This window comes from Musca autumnalis, unplaced genomic scaffold (genome assembly GCF_047663935.1).
Source record: "Musca autumnalis isolate F117 unplaced genomic scaffold, ASM4766393v1 scaffold_4, whole genome shotgun sequence".
Taxonomy (NCBI): domain Eukaryota; kingdom Metazoa; phylum Arthropoda; class Insecta; order Diptera; family Muscidae; genus Musca; species Musca autumnalis.
In genome coordinates, this window is record NW_027411977.1 from 209,569,115 (window position 1) to 209,583,097 (window position 13,983).

Consider the following 13,983-nt stretch of genomic DNA (forward strand, 5'->3'; position numbering starts at 1 on the left):
TTATTAAATCCAGTTGAGGAATTATGGCTAGTCTCAATGAACTATAAGTCATCATTATGCTTTAGCAGTGGGTCGCCATTTTTTTGCGGAAACACAAATTCACATCCTCGTAAGTAAACCCTTTGCAAATCTGTGAATGAATTATTTTCGCCGACAGAAATCGAAGGTCTGATGTCCTTTCCTTCCTTTTACGATAATGAGATTCAACGCAATGTCTATCAGAATGGAATCTATTTAGTCTGAATCTATTAGAGCGTTGTCTTGGCACAGACTGAAACTTGCGACCTAGTGTGTGTTGGACATTATTGCTAACCACTGCACCATGGAGACACCCTCAATGAAGGTAAGTCCAGAGTTCTGCTGACCAAAATCAGAATTTCTTCCCAGTTTTTTGGGATAATGGGATTTAACGTTGCGTCCACCAGAATGGAATCAATTTATCTTGGATTTTATGTAACCTGAGATCTTTTGAAGCAACTTCATTTTGAATTGTAAGCCAACAATACGCTCAGATTTTTGTCATGTTAAGATAGTGGCGCCCAAAGTAGTGCAAACTTGGATGTGGTTCCCGTTCTCAAAAAATGGGATACTCAAATGTGCTCGGATTTTTTCCAGAGAATTTATTCAGCATCAACTTCTTTAACAAAGGAGTACATACAAGAATTTGTGAGAGAAAGTTCATAGTGGCGCCCAAGGAAGGGGAACTCTCAAATCTGGACAATATCGTTTGGAAGCTGGGGGCTCAAAAAGTTCACACCATTTCTTCACAATGTATACAGCGTCCCACATCTTTATAGAGGAACAACTTGTCAGAAAATGGCTTGACTAAATCCGACATGTTGTTAAAGCATAGGAAGTTCATAGTGGCGCCTAACAAAAGGGAAAGACATCTTCCTTCTTCCCACTTTTTAGGATAATGTGGTTCAAGGTAGTGTCTACCAGAATGGAATCAATTTATCTTGAATTTTATGTAACCTGAGATCTTTTGAAGCCAACTTCATTTGGAATTGTAAGTCAACAATACGCTCAGATTTTTTTCAGAATGTATTAGGTATCCGAGTGTATTATGGAGATAGCATCAACTTCGTTAACAAAGGAGTACATACAAGAATTTGTGAGAGAAAGTTCATAGTGGCGCCCAAGGAAGGGGAACTTTCAAATCTGAACACTTTCTGTCGGAAGTCTTAGGAAGCTAGGTGCTCAAAATGTTCACACCATTTCTTCACAATTTTTACAGCGTCCCACATCTTTATAGAGGAACAATCAAACTCGTCACAATATGGCAGGACAACATTTGATATGTTGTGGCGCCCAACAAAAGGGAACTCACAAGTCTGAAAAGCATCTCATGAAAACAAGGTGAACACTCGAGATCTTTTGGATTTAAAGAGAACGGAATCACAACAAGTAAGACAAGTCAGATTCTGAAGAATTACATGAAAAGGAGGTCCCCAATTGGAAGTCTTAGGAAACTGGACAATGTATCCAGCATCCAAGATCTTTATAGAAGTACAAAAACAATTTTAAGAAGAAAGGTACATGGCCCTGGAGTACCCAGAAAGTTGTATAACAATGTGCATGGTGACGCCCAACGAAACGGAACTCGCAAGTCTGGACAAAATCTTAGAAAAATGAAGTAAATATTTGAGAACTTTTGGATTTAAACAGAGTAGAATAATAAATGAATACTGCCACGCTAATCCCTGAGGAACTAGATGAGAATTAAGTCCTCAATCCGAAGCCTTAGAAAACAGGAAACTCGAAATGTCCGCACCTTTTTCATGACAAATAATTTGAGCGACAAAGTCATACGGGTTGGATACACTCAAGAAGTGGGTACAACTTGAAAGAAATTAGTGGCGCCCAACGTAGATTTGCACAACATTCATAAAATTGAAGTGAACATTCGGGATATTTTGGATTGAAAGAGAGCAGACTCATAAAAGAATACTGTTGCGCAGGACCCAACCTCACAATCGGAACGTAGTATCCTTAACTAGAACATATTCGGCAAGGTCTCTCCAAGCTCTCGTCAAGCTAAATAGAAAAATGCCCTCAAGAACTAAACGAAACTGTAGTCAAGCCTTGAACATGATCGGCAAGGTTTCTCCAAGCTCTCGGGAAGTTAAATTGAAAAATGCCCTGAAGAACTAGACGGAAATGTAGTCAAGCTTTGGGAAATGAAGATCTACCAACAAGTTTACATATTTTGCCAGAATATATTCAGAAATTTATGTTTATGTGGGACAATAAAATTCGATAACACAAGAATATGGTGTGGGTAACATGTACGAGAAGCCATGTATCAAATTTGAGGCACCCAGCCCATTCCTTCAACTCTTTAATCTGTGTTCCTCTCCTGCATAATAACGCTCTCCATTGAAAATAGTTTTTTTTTTTTAGAAGTTTAAGGCGGGAAAATGAAAGAGAAGAAGTTGACATTATCTCCCCATAATGTTTTTAGTATCCACATGAATCTTTCCTGGAACACAGCGCCAAAAAAATATGCCGACCAGAGAGATCCTGAGGAAGGCAAAGAAACAGTGGCGCCCAACAAAGGGTATCCCATTCCTTGCAGAATTCTGCAACTAAAATACGGCGATAAAACATACCCCGATGAAGAAGCTAATAGCAAAATCCACAGAAACAGTAGCGTCCAACAATGGGAATACCAATCTTCTAAAGCACTCTATACGTCTTTTCTTGAAATCGTAATAAATTTGTTCACCAGAACGTCTTTTGGATCAGAGATCCGAACAGATGAGAGTTAAATTAGGTTAGCGAATAAGAGGAGCTGTATAAGAAGTTTGTGGCGTTCAATTGTCTAATACAGAAATAACATTGCCGGGTTAACCCCTTTTATGAGGAAAATATGCCGACCAGAGAGATCCTGAGGAAGGCAATGAAAGCAAAATATACACGAGAAGCCATGTATCAAATTTGAGGCATCCAAGCCATTCCTTGAACTCTTTAATCTGTGCTCCTCTCCTGCGTAATAACGCTCTCCATTGAATATATGTAGTTTTTATTCAGGAGTTTAAGGTCGGAAAATGAAACTGAAGAAGTTGACATTATCTTTCCAGAATGTTTTTAGTATCCACATAAATCTTTCCTGGAACACAGCGCCAAAAATATGCCGATCAGAAAGATCCTAAGGAAGGCAATGAAAGCAAAATCTACAGAAACAGTGGCGCCCAACAGAGGGTATCTCAAACTACTCTATTGGTCCTACAACAAAATCAGTGTGCATTTTTTGCCATGAAGCTTTTCTGAAATTCTGCAACTAAAATACGGCTGTAAAACATATCCCGAAGAAGATGCTAATAGCAAAAGCCACAGAAACAGTAGCGGCCAACAATGGGAATCCCATTCTTCTAAAGCACTCTATACGTCTTGTCTTGAAATCGTCATAAATTTTTTCACCAGAACGTCTTTTGTATCAGAGATCCGTACAGATGAGCCATAAAATTTTAGCACAACGGAATACTGTTAGGTTAGCAAATAAGAGGAACGCTCAAATTATCCAAAAAAAAACGGAATACTGCTTGTTTTACTAGCACGAAAGGCTGTATACAGAATTAGTGGCGCCCAATTGTTTAGATTAGTGCTTTTTGCTGGTTTAACCTTCCTTTATGAAGATATATTAGAGGATTTATATTATAATTGAGCCGAAGAATTTGGTAATATCTCTCCAGAATGATTTAAGTATCCTCATAAAGATTTAAGTATCCTCATAAAGCACTCCACAGGCTGCCCTCAATGTATTACTGGATCTTCATCCGATGAATCTCGTGGTTCAAGAGTTGGCAGCAAAGAGTGCTCTCCGACTCAAGGAGATAAACTCATGGAGCAACTTCGACTATGGTCACGCTGTTATTTTACCACGATCTGGACTATCAGCGGGATCGGAGGTAATCAGTGACTATATATTACCGCAATTACACTTCGACGAAATTTAAGTTCGGATACCTGACAGAGAAGCCTGGACCCACAACTCCCCACCTCTACCCGGTATAGAGGTTTATACCGATGGCTCCAAAATGGAAAGGGGAATAGGAGGGGGCGTCTACAGCGATACCCTCAACTTACGGATCTCGTACAAGCTAAGCGAAAATTGTAGCGTGTTCCAAGCCGAAATCTTTGCGGTCACGAAAGCAGCAGAGTTGATAAAAAAACATGGAAGGGGACATAGCTGGACCGGTGACTATCTATGTGGATAGTCAAGCGGCCTTGAAATCACATAGATCCCACTCAATCAAGTCTGTTGCGGTCTTGCACTGCAGGAAAGCCTTGGAAGCCCTAATATCAATCGTTACCTTGTGCTGGGTCCCGGGACACTGCCACATCGAGGGAAATGAAAAAGCGAATGAACTGGCGCGTCGCGGATCTGAGTCAAACGACATCGAAATCGATAACTCAATCAAGTCACCCTTGTGTCACTTCATGCGGCTCCTAAAACAAGTATACAGGAGATGACTGGTCAGACTTGGAACAACGAACCTGGCTGTAAGGTATCAAAGGCAATCTGGCTCAACCTCTCCAAACGGAAGACCACTTCTATATTCTCTATGAGAAAACCCGACCTGAAACTAATGGTTGGCGTAATCACGGGACACTGCATAATAAGATCAATGACCTGCAAATTGGATAGACACGACTCCACGGACTACTGCAGATTATGCGAAGATGAAGAAGAAACAGAGACGATTGAGCACTTATTATGCCGTTGTCCAATGCTCATTACCAGGAGAATTCAAACAATGGGTGAACACACAATAACATCTCTGACAACATTCTGCCAAGCCGAGCCGACAACACTGCTTCTTCTCGCCAAGGGTCTGAAGTGGCTTCAACATGAACGAATTACAGCACCTTAATATTCAACAGAATGTCTTCTGCATCAAAGTTCCCTGCGTAGAAACTATTAAATGGCGCCCAATTGCCTAATAGAATATTCATATACGATATTTTTGGCTTTTGGTCAAATTCAATGAAATTAACAATTTAAATCCACGAAATTTGCTGAGTCCAGTAGAATGTAAACGTACTATAAGTGTGCCCGCAACTGTAAATGGTATTTTAATTAATTTCGTCAAATGAATTTTTGTTATACAAAGTACGAGAATAGTTGGAAATAACGTTATAAACAGTTTTCCAAAAATTTCAACTTTTAGGTTAACTCCTAAAGCACTGACCTAATTTAGGTACTTTATCTAAATTTAAAAATTTTCCGTCTGCGATGTCCTCAAAATGGGACGTATTTGGAGTTTTTGAGTCACAAATATCAACAGGTCTTGCAATTTAGTTTTGGATTTGGATTTATAAATGTTGCAGAAAAAACGTTCTTAAGGCTTATTGATCAGATTTGATATTTTTGTAATAGCTCTGTTCCTTTGCGTACAATAATCTTCAAGTTTTACCACTTTTTACACGAAAAGTGTTCCTTTACTTGATGTAAGCATACAATTGAAACGGGAGCAGGTCGCAACCTTCACTACTTTTGCCACTTTTACCATATTTAAAAGTAAAGGAACAGACCAAATATTTAATTTAATATTTTATAATAATATTTTATTTTAATTCCATATCCATTCCATGATGTAGGGTAGTTATCCACATTTTTTTAATATTTTATATATCACTGTTAATTTTATGTAAAATTCTTGTTTCAATCTCTCTTTTTGTATTAATCCACAACACTGTGCAGCAACTGCTGCTCCTCGCTACACTTTTGCTTACTGTTTGCAATATTTTTTGCAATATGCTTCGTTTACAGTAGCAATAATGTTGAAAAAACGCAGGGGTTATGCAAAAACCAATTCACTGAAATCACTGTTAAAGAACGCAAACAATTTTTGTTGTACAACGATCTTTTGTTTATTTATTTATTTTTTTTTGCATAATTTAGACACACACTAATAAAAACTGTTATGTTATTATTGGGATTTATGCTGGTCGTTATTATTTATTTTTGTTGTTGTAATTTTGTGATTGTTTTGCAAGGTGGCTGCGTGAATTAGTTTAGATATCCAAATACATGAGGGTAATCCAGTTTCAGTAAAGATTTTAATCCAAATTTTAGTAATCCATGGGGGTTGTGATAGTGACTGGGTTTTTGCCAAAATTTGATTTGCACAAAAAATTTAAATTGTTGGAATTTTGTTTGTCATAGAAATTTACACATTTTTCATGATCTCTTTCAATATTCATCAACTATTTTGCACAATTTTCATTTTAAATTTTTATTTCTTTTTTTAATATAATTTATTATTTTACTTTTACATAATTTTAAATGTATTTCTTCTTCTTAAAACACACATTCTTATTTATAAACACGAGTTTTTCATAGCCTTAACGCACGTAAAAATAAACTGCAAATTACATTAAACGTTTGTTTTTAATGTTTTGTTTGTTTGCCGGAATAAAAATGTGAGTCTTCTCTTATTAACCGTCGCCGCTAACCGTAACCACGTTGTTTAGTTTCAAACTAACATTTTCGTACTGACAATCTGAAAGATATGGGTTTTGTTTTGAACGTTGCTCACACTGTGAGTCTCACAGTCAACGATGACTCAAAACAAAAACAATAACACAATGCAGAGTTGTACAACAAACAACTTCTCGTTGCTCGTTCGCACACACAAAAACCATGTCCAACAAGTGTTTGAGATACAATTCCAACCAGGCGAAAGAGCAACTCTTTTAAACCTCTCTCTCGTAGCATAATTTGAAAAGTCTCCACAAAAAACAACATTATTGGAAAAACTCTCCAAGAGTCTGAGAGTGAGAGAGAATAATGAATTTATGTTGCTTACGGTGATGCAAATGTTGTGATTAGCAAAAAATCGCTTTATTAGGACAAAAAGTGTTGGGGTTAAAAGCATAAAAAAGGAACCGACAGCTAACCCTCAGCCTATGACGTTACAAAAAAATAACAGGAGTGCTGGACCTAAATGAACTATGAACCGATTCTCAATTTAGGAAGTAGAATAAGTAGATAGCAGTATCTTGGGTGACGAAAGAAGAAGTTTTAGATATTTTCAACCAAAGAAGTTGACAATATCTCCACGGAATAAATGTAGTGTCCTTTCGGGAACTCAGCAACTAAAATGTGCCGACAAGACAAACTCTGGGAAAGGCACAAAATTCGAAATCCACAGAAACAGTGGCGCCCAAAAAAAGGAATCGAATTCGTCAAAGCTACACTATACAAACGTCTTTTGCAGTCTACAAGTGCCTATGGTACAAATTTCAAAACCATTTTCAAATAGTGGCGCCCAAGTGGGTTATAGCATGTTTACATTTTATCCTCTTCTATGAGGATTTGTATGGGTAAGTTAAGCTAAAGAAGTTGAGCTAAAGAAGGAGTTAAGCTAAAGAAGGAGACTAAAACATCTTGTATCCAGCTTCACCCCAGTGAATAAAAGACTTGCTGCAATTCGAATAAAAGCTAAATTCTTCAACATCAGCTTTATTTGCGCTTATGCTCCCACTGAAGAAAAGGACGAACAGACCAAAGATATATTTTACGAGCGCTTAGAAGAAACCTGCCCATGACATTAAAATCATTCTAGGTGATTTTAATGCCAAAATTGGAAAGGAGAATATCTTTGGCCCAACAGTCGGGAAATTCAGTCTCCACAGTGAAACATCTGACAATGGTATGAGGCTGATAGACTTTGCAGCTGAAAAAAACATGGTAGTTAGCAGAATCAGATTTAATCATCTCGATATTCATAAGGGCACCTGGCTGTCTACAGATAAGAAAACAAGAAATCAAATTGATCATGTTGTGATAGATGGAAGACATTCATCGAGCGTGTTGGATGTACGATCGTTCCGAGGCGCAAACATTGGTTCGGACCACTACCTTGTTGCAGCAAAGGTACGCACCCGCTTAAACGTAGCAAACAAAGTACGAAGAGACACAACACGAAAGTTAGACATCGATAAGCTGCAATCACAACAGATAGCCACAGGATATTCCACTCAACTAGCCCAATTGCTTAATCAAAGCACTCCTCATCCCGATAACATATCAGCGCAATGGCAAATCATTGCCCACTCCATGCAAACAGCCGCAAAATCGATACTTGGATACCAGAGACCTCCACCAAGGAATCCATGGTATGATCAGGAGTGTCGTGCTGCCACCGAAGAGAAAAACGCGGCATATAGGGGTACTTTACAATCCGTAGCAACGCGTAGCGCAAGAGAGAGATACCGGGAGAAAAGGAGAGAGGAGAAACGTCTTTTCCGCAGGAAAAAGAGAGAGATGGAAAAGCGGGAGTGTGAAAAAATCGAGATGTACAGGAGCCAGAATGAAGTCCGAAAATTCTACCAAAGAGTCAAGCATCAAACTGATGGCTTTGGTACAGGCACATACTCCTGTAGAGACGAGCAAGGTAATTTGGTAACTGATACAGATAGTGTACTCAGGATATGGAAAGAGCATTTTTCAAAACTGTTGGTATCCAATAGCAGCGAAGACGACGAAGATAGCACAGTCCCAATCCCAGAAGATGGTATTGAATGTATACCGCCCAGCCAAGATGAGGTAATCTGTGATCTCTTTAATATCCTGCTGGAAAAGGTTATACGAGAGGCAAACGTCAAAAGAAGTGGCACAATCTACACCAATAGTCACATGTTACTTGCTTATGCTGATGATATAGACATCATAGGCCGATCAGTAAAAGAAGTAACTGATACCTTTATGAAGGTCGGAGGAGAATCTGCTAAAGTAGGTCTGGCGGTAAACGGTGAGAAGACCAAGTTGATGGTGTCGACGCGCAATGCGTCCATTGAGCTCGGACCGACTATGGAAGTTGGTTCCTATAATATTGAGGTAGTAAAAGACTTCGTCTACCTCGGCACCTCCGTAAACACAACAAACGACATCAGTTGTGAAATAAAAAGAAGAATTGTATTGGCCAACAGATACTACTTTGGTTTAAGTAAGCAGTTTAAAAACCTTCGTACTTGCGCAAGCAGACATGGCAGTGCTTGGTGTGTTTGAGAGAAAAATTCTTCGAAAGATCTACGGACCAATCTGCGTTGACGGTGAATATCGACGTCGCATGAACCACGAGCTGTATCAGCTATACAACGACATCAATATTGTTAAACGTATCGAGATGCAGCGATTGCGTTGGCTAGGCTATATCATAAGAATGAGCGATGATGAACCCGCTAAAAAGGCGTATAAACACGGACCGCTTGGCGGTGCACGCAGAATTGGCAGGCCAAGGAATATATGGCGCAAACAAGTGGATGATGAGATGAAAAGGCGCGGTATTCCAGAAAGCGAAGCAACAATTAAAGAGAATTGGAGATCTCAGTTCGGCCTATAGAACAAATTTTCTGTAATGGGCCAGCTAAGTAAGTAAGTAGACTTAAAGACTTTAAAAAATCTTCTGTTTTCTAGAAAGGACCCTGTCTACTGAAGAAGTCCTTAAAAGGTCTTCTTTCTACTAAAGTGGCCCTTAAAGATCTTCTGTCTACTAGAAAAGACCTTAAAAGCCCTACAGAATAACTTAAAATATCTTCTGTCTCTTAGAGAAGACCTTAAAAGGTCTTCTGCCTACTAGATAAGATTTTAGAAGGTAATCCGTATATTAGAGAAGACCTTAAAAGGACTTCTGTCAACTCGAGAAGACCTTAAAAGTCTTCTGCCTACTATTGTGGACCTTAAAAGGCGTTCCGCCTACTAGGGTCAACTAAAAAATACCTTAAAATGTTTTCTGTCTACTAAAGAAGACTTTAAAAGTCTTCTGCCTACTATGGCAGACCTTGAGTGGTCTTCTGTATACTACAGAATACCTTAAAATATTTTCTGTCTACTAGAGAACCTCTTAAAAGGTATACTGGAGAATATCTTAAATATTTTCTGCCTACTAGAGAAGACTATAAAAGTCCTCCGGTCTGCTAGGGAAGACCTTAAAAGTCCGCATTTCTGCTAGAGGACACCAGACAGAATACCTTGTCTACTAGAGAAGACGATCAAAGGTCTTCTATCTACTAGAGAAGGTCTTAAAAGATCTTCTGTCTACTAGAGAAGGCCTTAAAAGATCTTCCGTCTACTAGAGGAGACCTTCAAAAGTCTTCTGCCTACTAGAGAAACCCTTAAAAGGTCCGTTTTGAGAAAAGAAGAAGAAAGACTTACCATTACCATTTTTACCATTTGTTACCATTTTTAACCTGAAAGGCGTTCCTTAACCACAAAAAGTGGTAAAACTGGTAGCAATTCTTAAGAGAGCTCTTGGAAGATATGAATCCTTCGTACCAAAAATTATTAACATAGGTCAACGTTTTGGTTTAGACCCCACACAACTGGACCACCCTGTTCAACAAATTTTGGCAGTTTTTGGTCATTTTGGTCGTTAAAACGTAAGAATTGCTGTTTGTAAACATTTATTATAAATAATAATTAGTTTCAATACAAAATGGACGTTGAAATAGTTTTGGCCAGAAAATTTGGATTTGGGACCATTGTGCATTGCTACCAGATCTACAATTTTTCGTTCCTTTACTTTTCTGGTAAAAATGTTCATGAGAGACCAATTTTGATAGTTTTCTCTTTAACCACTTTTACCATTAAAAAAGTAAAGGAACTAACCTGTTGTACGTACATAACTAACATCATCGAAAGGAAAACAAGGGTTTAATATATGTATGTTTCCGAAATAAGTATGTATGGATTGGCGCCCAAGGAGAGAATACTGTGGAAGTCGACTTTTATATAAACGGCGCATTCGAAATTTCAGAAATCTTTAATATTTCAACGAAATACTGAATACATAAGCATTGGCGCCCAAGGAAAGACTCCTGTTGAATTAGAATCCTGTTCTGATGTTATATTTAAACACATCACATTCAGGAAGAAAGTGGCGCCCAACGTAAGTTAAAGTTGTAAGTGAGATTTAATTCATTATTTACGTTGATAATGGTTTAGAATATATTTCAGCTGCCCTGCCATCAGTATTAGAATCCTCAATTTTACAGAATATTATTTGTGTTGTTGCCAGTGTCACCAGGCCTAGAATATTCTGCAAGGACCATGAAATGGCTGGCTATCTGAGGAACTGTATATTGCCATAATAGTACGGTTACACTAAAGTTTTTTTTGCCGGGTTAACCCACTTCATGAGGATTTATTTGACGTTTGCGCTATGGAATTGACATTTGAAACCCAAACCCACTGGGTTAATCCGGTTAAGTGTAACCGGGGTATAAGATTCTAATATATTCTTTAGAACAAAGGAAACCTTATCACATGCTCTATAATGGTCAATATTACGACCACATCCCTACACAGTATATATCCAAACACTATCAATGCGTTCTTTAGTGGCGACATACTACCTATAATTATCTAAAAGAGTCGTTCCTCGATATTCAAAAATCGCCTCAATCCACTGAAAAAAATCGCCAAATTGTCATCACTATCCTTATGTCTCACAACTCTACCCACCACATGCTGGTTTATTTTCATTAATTACGCTAGCTATTGGTAACGATTGTTGTGTCTCTTTATTAGTATTTTCTTCTTCGTTTCATTCTTTCTTCTTTGTAAATTTTTGTTACGGTGGGTGATTCGTCTTCGTCTTCTAACTTTACAAGAAAACAAAAAGCAAAATAAAAACAAAGAGTTCCTTATCAAAATCTGGTTATGTGTGGACAAGTCGATAGATAATTTGTGATATCTTCTCACACACTATCGCAGGCCTCGCCTCGGCCGCCACTCTACCAAATACCACCTTCACTGAATTGGAGGTTTTCTTTTTATTTTTCCAAACGAAACGAAAGTGAGAGTAAAATTTGATTGTTTGTTTTTGTCTTTCATGTTGTGTTGTTGTAAAAATGTTGTCATATGGGCTTAACCTGTGTGTTAAATTCGTTACATTTAAAAAATCTATTGATTGAGATTTGTTGTTGTTTCTCTTGGGTATGGTGTGGTAAGGCTACCACACACTTCAACCGGTAACCGGTGTCTGTCGGCGGAGTGTCATCGTTTGCTAACTTCTTGAATTTCGTTACAATTAAATTAATTCTTTCTTTTTTAACACAAAAGATTTAGGTCGATTAGTGTTAGGCTAAGGGGTTTGGCAGTGGTGATGGTGGCTCTAAAATCAATGGTTTGGCTTTGTATTAAAATTAAATAAAGAAAACTAATTTAAAAAAAAAAGAGTGGCGCCCAACGGGGGGTTCTATTAGGGGTTATTTGATCTAAATAGGGCAAGTCTACTAAATTAATAACATGGCTTTATTCAATTAAGTGCAGAATAATGAAGTTAGTGAGACCATGTTACGAACTAGGGAGAACAATGGTTCTCTTAAATGACTTCATTATTATGAAGAACCAAGTTCTTCAGATAGTAATAGGGTAGAATAGCTCAGAGTTGGAAAAGGTTTTCAAAAGGTGTGTAATATGGCAAAGTTCATTATGATTCTAAGATATTTGAGTGCTGGTTTTAAAGAAGTCCATAGAAGGGATGAAGAAATCATCCATCCTCAGGGTGGAACCACTTTCGACGGCTATACATACATATGTAAATTGCCGATAAAAATATCATAAACGGCAAAAATGCAAGGATTTTAGAAAAATGGCGCCCAACGTTTTTTATATAAATTTTGTTTTAAGTTTTGAGATAGCGAATGGAACTAACGCCAACTAAAGGAAAAGAGTATAAACTGCGCATTTGAAATCTCAGAAGCTTTTATTATTTTCTTCCCAAATAAATAAAGTATTGGCGCCCGAGGAAAGGCTCTAGTTGAAGTAGACTCATGTTTTGAGGATATATTCAAAGATAACATATTCACAACGAAGGTGACGTCCAACGTAAATTCGTAAATTCTTTTGTTTAGCATATGCTGGAAGTTATAATTGCGATGGTCTCATAAGGCCTCTAGGCATGGATTTTCTAAAGAATATTTCAATAGTTCCAAAAGGCCTCTAGGCGTGGATTTTCTAAAGAATATTTTAATAATCTCAAAAAGCTTCTAGGCGTGGGTTTTCTAAAGAATATTACAATAGTCTCAAAAGACCTCTAGGCGTGGATTTTCTAAAGAACATTTCGAGGTCTCAAAAGACCTCGAGGCGTGGATTTTCTAAAGAATATTTCAATGATCTCATAAGGCCTCTAGGCGTGGATTTTCTAAAGAATATTTCAATGATCTCATAAGACCTCTAGGCGTGGATTTTCTAAGGAATATTTCAATGATCTCATAAGGCCTCTAGGCGTGGATTTTCTAAAGAATATTTCAATGATCTCATAAGGCCTCTAGGCGTGGATTTTCTAAAGAATATTTCAATGATCTCATAAGGCCTCTAGGCGTGGATTTTCTAAAGAATATTTCAATGGTCTCAAAAGGCCTCTAGGCGTGAATTTTCTAAAGAATATTTCAATAATCTCAAAAGGCCTCTAGGCGTGGATTTTCTAAAGAATATTTCAATAATCTCAAAAGGCCTCTAGGCGTGGATTTTCGAAATAATATTTCAATGGTCCCAAAAGAACTCTAGGCGTGGATTTTCTAAAGAATATTTCAATGGTCTCAAAAGGCCTCTAGGCGTGGATTTTCTAAAGAATATTTCAATGGTCTCAAAAGGCCTCTAGGCGTGGATTTTCTAAAGAATATTTCAATGGTCTCAAAAGGCCTCTAGGCGTGGATTTTCTAAAGAATATTTCAATGGTCTCAAAAGGCCTCTAGGCGTGGATTTTCTAAAGAATATTTCAATGGTCTCAAAAGGCCTCTAGGCGTGGATTTTCTAAAGAATATTTCAATGGTCTCAAAAGGCCTCTAGGCGTGGATTTTCTAAAGAATATTTCAATGGTCTCAAAAGGCCTCTAGGCGTGGATTTTCTAAAGAATATTTCAATGGTCTCAAAAGGCCTCTAGGCGTGGATTTTCTAAAGAATATTTCAATGGTCTCAAAAGGCCTCTAGGCGTGGATTTTCTAAAGAATATTTCAATGGTCTCAAAA

General features: G+C 37.8%; 1 protein-coding gene across 11 annotated transcripts in view; it reads right to left on the bottom strand.

Moving 5' to 3' along the window:
• The window catches only part of rols (zinc-RING finger and ankyrin repeat domain-containing protein rolling pebbles), a 256,019-nt gene that overhangs the window by 214,829 nt on the left and 27,207 nt on the right, over positions 1-13,983 (bottom strand). For 2 of the 11 annotated variants that reach the window (XM_073983122.1, XM_073983127.1), the window contains exon 1: positions 6,383-6,506. The exons of 2 other annotated variants lie outside the window; for them this stretch is intronic. The gene's annotated coding sequence lies outside the window, so the exon portion shown is untranslated. Of the gene's footprint in view, positions 1-6,276; positions 6,521-13,983 lie in introns of those variants that run through there. 7 more of the 11 variants (XM_073983118.1, XM_073983123.1, XM_073983119.1 and 4 more) reach the window with 6 other exon arrangements.